Source organism: Crinia signifera, chromosome 2 (assembly GCF_055691185.1).
Source record: "Crinia signifera chromosome 2, ASM5569118v1, whole genome shotgun sequence".
Lineage (NCBI taxonomy): Eukaryota > Metazoa > Chordata > Amphibia > Anura > Myobatrachidae > Crinia > Crinia signifera.
The window spans coordinates 69,404,087-69,410,219 of record NC_139218.1 but is presented as its reverse complement, the minus strand read 5'-3'; the positions used below and the strand labels follow the sequence as shown (position 1 = coordinate 69,410,219).

Here is a 6,133-nt window from a genome sequence, read left to right as displayed (position 1 = left end):
TAAGTACTATACTAATGAAGATGGATGCGGCGTGACGGTAAAGCACATGCAGATACGAGCATTAGCAGAAAGTAGTAGATCAGAATTGCGGCCGCCGTATGTGTGGCGTGGAATAAGGTCCATCAGCTGATGTCCCCGCAAAAGACACGTTGCGGTCACGCACTATGCGGGGATTACACGGGATCAGGACGCCTTTGGAATAAGAAGTCTTGAAAGTTGCGGCTGCTCTCCCGGGTTCGGTGGTGGCGGCGGCAGCAGCAGCAGCACTGCCGGCGGCGAGAGGGTGCGGGACGCCCGTCCGTTGGCCGGGGCGGGAGAGATGGATGGTCTTCGGCGCTGGCTGCGGGGGTCCCCGGGCGGACTGAGTGGGCGGGGCTGAGGTGGGAGTGGACGGGGCGGTGCTGTGGGCGGTGGCTCTCTCGCTCCCTTCCTGGTGTGTGTGACTGTGCGCAGTGCTCCCGGCCGTCGCCTCCGTTCCGCCAGTTCCCAAAGAGGCGCCATCTTCTGGGGGAGAGAGAGAGGCGGGCCGGGAGCCCAGTCACCTCTGCAGGCCGCCCCCTGCTCCCGCTCTCCCCGCCCACACTCCCAGCACAGGCCGGCCTTTGTTTCCGGTGCTCGCAGCACCCTCTCCCTGCCCGCCCCTCCCCAGCTCGCCCTGCTGCTGCTGGGATCTGGCCGAGGCGGCCCCGACCGGCGCTACGAGCAAGGTAAATGCGCTTCCTGTGTAACGTGTGTAATGCAGCCTGGCCTAGGGACCGCTCCCCCGGCGCTGCCACCCTGTAATGCGGGGACACGGGACCTGCTGCTCCCAGGCCCTTCCATGAAGAAGAACAGATCAGGCCTTGCCCTTCCCTGCTGCTGCTGGGCTGCGGGGCAGAGCAAAGGGCACTGTGGGGGGCACTCCCCATTTAGGTGCTGCCCGTGTATAATGTCCTGCTATAGTATGAACGTGATTTAGGTGACAGCATATTGCGTGAATGTGCTGTTCGTGGATGTGTCAAAGACCTCCTTGTGCAGAGCACCCAGCACTGCTACATTTCCACAGAGAATGTGTGTATATATCTAATGTGCAGCCTGCATAACTCCTCATAAAGTTGTGTTTGTGGTGGGCCAGGGTGCCCTGTCAGTGGGTGAGATTGTCCCCCTTACTATGGCCAGGGACAGCAAGGTTGTTTTTTAGGCCCCTTTTTGGGTATTCCATCTTCTGCAGAGCAGATTCGTGTGTGTTATGAATATGTGACACTTGGAGCTTTAAACATTGTTTAGAAAAGACTATGTTAACTAAGTTTCAGAAGGCCCAGTGGCCATAATGGAAGTGACATGGAACCCTTTGGCTGCCAGAGGATCCTACAATGCACCAAGCAGACTGGCAGCTCCATGTGACCCTGTTGTCTATTTGGGGCATGAGGAAGATGTGACGGTACTTGTTTCCTAGCACGGCCACAATCTTGTCCATTGTGTACCTTAAAGTTAAGGTACGCGATGGACCCGATTTCCTTTGAGGTCCTCCGACCTTTTCATACCCCTACTATCCATGTCGGCGTGGAGTTGAGAATATAAACTGGCGAGCCACCGAACCCGAAGCGCAGCGTATACCTGTGAAGTTATACGCGTCCCCTCGCGGGGCTCGCTGCGCTCGCCACACTTTATATTCTCAACTCCACGCCGACGTGGATAGTAGGGGTATGAAAAGGTCGGAGGACGCGCACCGCCGCCCCTCACGGCCTCGCTGCGCTCGCCACGCTTCGGGTTGGCATCGATCGTGGGGGTAAAATTGGGGGTCTGGGGAATACTTTACATTGAATCCAATGTAAAATAGGGGCCCTATTCAATGTAAAAATCGGGTCGGTCGCATCGCATGTGATTTGGTCGCATGTGATGCGACCGACGCAATTTTTCCGACACGATCACCCCGATACAAATCGGTGTGGCCATGCTAGGAAACAAGTACCGATGTGACTGTTGGGAGGCCTGGCGGAGCTGAAGCTGGGCCTTTACAGTGTTTCAGTAATGCAGTTATGACGTCACTTGGGGGATTGGTAAAGCTAGTCATTGCCTTGTAATGTAAGTGGCAGTGCCAAGGTTAATAGCTAAAATGAGCCATAGCTGGGAATGTTTCCTGCCCCTCTTCTGCTTTCTATCTGTTTCTATGTTTGTATCTTGAGTGCTGCAATGCTGCAGATCTCCACTATCCTCTCCTGACAAACAGCTTAGATGTGTGTTTGTTACTGTAAATGTTATTGGAGGGAGGAGGGGAGGCCAGAGAAGGCAGCGGAAGGAGAGGAAGGTTGGTGGCACCACATACTTACATTTAATCACAAAGCAAATCATTCTCATTGTCTTTATCCTTAGTTGCTTTCCAGCCCCACCTAACGCATGCATGTTTTTGCACTGCCTACATGAATATGATGTTTCTGATACCAGCAGCATGTTTTGTTTGAATCACCACCAGTGACTTACATGATATATAGGTGTTATCAGTCTGTTGTGTGCATGTGATGTTGCTCTCAGGGTTCTTGACATGTTTGCATCCATTGTTGAGTGATCAGAGTTACAGGCTTGCCAGCAACATCTGTAAACATGATTTTTCACAGTTGAGGTTGTGGCTATACACAATGAAGAAGGCATTTTATGTCACCTTGGTACTAAGTAAAAAAAAAAAACATGTATGTACTGTAAACTTGTTTTTTTAAAATGTGATGAGGTCTTGAGTTAAACTTAATTACTCGATTGGTTGATGCATACAGAATGTACAGGATTTTGATCTTTGTTGACATAACACTTTTGACCACTCTCTAAAAAAGTTATCATCTCATCTAGTGACATCAAAAGCAATAATGTGACTGGTTTATGTAAGAATTGATATTCATAACTAAAACATCCTGATCCTTGTTAAGATGCCCACACACGGTGCAATATGTGCTCCGTGCGTTTTGTCCTATGTAGGTCAAGTCGCATGCGATACGCTAAAACAACATGCGATTTAAACTAGATGCGATGGTACAAAAATGACATGCTATTTGTACTTTGCGATATGCGCAGGAGCTTGCCTTGCAAGCCATATAGAAACACGGTGCGATATGAACTGCATGCTATGCGTTTTGAAATAAAGAGTTCAAAATGCATCCGACCATCGCACCGTGTATGGTCACCATAAGGATATCTTTAATGGGTATGGGTCATAGGGTTGACACGAAACAGGTAGACATGGTTATTAGTTCGACATGGAAACAAGCGTCATAAGTTTTTCATGTTTTTTGGTTTGTCGACATAAGTTGTCATGAACACTGTATAAGTGTGCCGTGTCCCCTCGCATGCCTCGCTTCGTTCACCGTGTTTCACGCCCACTATTATATTCTCACTCTATGCTCACTTGGTTAGTAAAGTGTGAGAAAACAAATTTTTGGGGGATAAAATTAAAAAATCCCATGTTGATCTAATGCTTGTAGTGTTCACTCTAGAAATTGTGCCGGGCAGGGCGCCGGGGGGCGGGCCGGGACAGCTAACGGCACACTTGTGGGCGGTCCCGGACCGCCGACGTCACTAAAGTGGGCGGTCCCGGACCGCCGACGTCACTAAAGTGGGCGGTCCCGGACCGCCGACGTCACTAAAGTGGGCGGGCCCGCCCGGCGGCGTCACTAAAGTGAGCGGGCCTGGCCGTGCCGAAGATGCTGTCACCATAGGGGGGAGGTGCCTTGATGCCGGGGAAGCGCCAGGCATCGCCGTCTAAGGCAGCGCTGGGCTTCCCCGTGCAAGGAGTCGGGCAGACACCAGGCTGTTTTAGCGGGGCGCTGCTAGAGGGGCAGGGCGCATTTTGCCCTTTAAAAAACGGGCAGGGCGCAGCGCCCCGCTTTAACAGCCTAGCGGGATCACTAGCTTGTGTCAACCAAATGACTGTCATCCTAATTCTTGTAGACCTAGTGACCGCATCCCTTCTAATACCCCTTTTCAGATTGCAAAAATAACCCTGATAATTGCTGGTTTGTTGTCGGCTCAACCCGGGTCAAGGTTATGCAATTCAATTCAAACTGGGTTATGCGGAGGAACTGGGCCACCCTCTGTATAATGGGCAATCTGCGTTTAGTGTGAAAGTCCAATCTGGTATAGTGATCTGAATGCAGAAGGTCCAACATTTGATTTGATTTTTTCATTCCATCCACAAGTGTACCAGATGAGGCAGCCATGTTGGGTGACTTATGAAGGTGAGCCATACAAGGGCCCAATGCAGATATGGGAAAGCGGGTGCTTATGTAGTGTATGGAAACATCCACGTGAAGCACAATCTGCCTGTGGAGGAACCATCTAAAATCCCGTACACACCGAACGGCATACAGCATGAAAGCCGCCCAGTGTGTTACGGAGCTGAGGTGCGCTCCCGCATCATTGCTGCCGGCCACCGCTCATCTGCTGATATTACCAGCAGATGAGTAAGGGAATGGACGGCTTTCCATAGCGTGGAAAATTGCGGAGGAGGGGCGGAATACACTCAGTGTGTATGCAGGCCAGTGATTTTCCCCATCACTGTTGTCCATACACGCTGGGCATAATCACCCAGTGTGTATGGACCTTACGGCACGAAGCTTGGGTACACTCTGTAGGTCATTGCTGGCAGGATGTGAAATCAGCGGAGGTACACATTACAGGACAATTTTGGAATCATTGTTTTAATAAATTGTGGAGCAATAGGTCGACCACTAATGGTCAACATGACAAAAGGTCGACATAAGTTTTCCAAGCTTTTTGGTGTCTATCGACTTTGTTTGACATGGACACCATATTAGTGTGCGGCGTCCTCTTGCATGGCTTGCTGCGCTTGCAATGTTTCAGGTACACTATTCTATTCTCCCTCTATGATCACTGGGATGGTAAAGTTATGAACAAGTCTGTTAAAAAAAGAAATCATGAAAAACTTGTCAACATTTTGTAATCGTGGTCGACCTATTGTCTGTCGTCCTAGACCTGGGGTAGCCAACCCTGGTCCTCGAGAGCTACCAACAGTGCATGTTTTGCAGGTCTCCTCACAGAATCACAAGGGAGCTAATTAGCTCCATCTGTGTATCTTTTAAAATGTGTCAGTGATTAATGAGTGCAGCTGTGCAGCAGCTAGGTTGTCTGGAAAATGTGAACTGTTGGTAGCTCTCGAGGGCTAGGGTTGGCTACCACTGACCTAGACTGTTGACTGCATGCCATAGCGGGCCCAGAGGGAGAAAACCCTCCCGCTAGGACTGCCTGTAGTGATTGTGACAGGTCAAACTTCTAGTAGGAAGACCCCGCCAGTGATAGTGAAGCCAATGCAGTCACGGAACTGCATCTGGCTCACGGACACTGAGCTGAGGTGTACGATTTTACTGAGGTTCACTACATGCATAAGTGTGTGGGAAAAAAATACACGCCTATCTTTCTGAGACCAGTTCTTTTTAGAAAATGTATTTACTGTAGCAGGCTGTCCAATGAAGAATTGCAATGTCAGAGGGTGGGTCACATTTGTTATCATGCACAGGCCAAAAAAGATTATTTACTAAGTGCCATTTTATTGATCAAAACTAATGGCTGATGATGTGTGTAGAGATACCTGCTATGTGAAGTTTTTATTTTCAATGTAAATGATAAATATGGCTGTTTAATTATTTCACTGTTTTGGAATGTAGACCTTGGGTGGTTTGATGGGTTTCTTTTGCCAGTATTAAATGATTTAACCTGGGTACAATCTAAGCGATGAATGAGATCGTCAGCAATGAGGACCCAGCAGGGTGCCAGCACTGACAAGTGTCTATGCATTTGGCTCTTGCTAACTATGTCCTGCATGTACAGACGACATAAAATGATGCGCCTGAGTGCACATAGTTAGCGACATTGGGCCTTATTCTGGTTCATTCACAGCGGCTGCTCGTTTGCACAGGGACCGATTGTTTTGTGCATGTGTATACGCTGGGGGCCTGCAAACTTGGCAAGTCTGCTCGCCGAGTGCATGCTCGCAGCCTTGCGAGCAGGGGGTGGAGAGGGGCATGGGGTGCTGGGCTGGGGCATTAGCTTATGTGTACGCCCTGCATTCCCATTAAAACGCTGGACGTACATATGCTAATGCGGTCGTGACGCACGTGCAGGAAGCGGACAGCTGTCATAGCTCATATGT

The 6,133-nt window shown here is 49.8% G+C and overlaps 1 protein-coding gene across 2 annotated transcripts in view; it reads left to right on the top strand.

Annotated features, from left to right (window-relative positions):
• The first annotated feature begins 367 nt into the window (after positions 1–367).
• TAOK1 (TAO kinase 1) overlaps positions 368–6,133 on the top strand; it is an 83,704-nt gene continuing 77,938 nt past the window's right edge. The window contains exon 1 of one of the 2 annotated variants that reach the window (XM_083172327.1): positions 368–707. The gene's annotated coding sequence lies outside the window, so the exon portion shown is untranslated. The remainder of the gene's footprint in view (positions 708–6,133) is intronic. The other variant, XM_083172326.1, reaches the window with a different exon arrangement.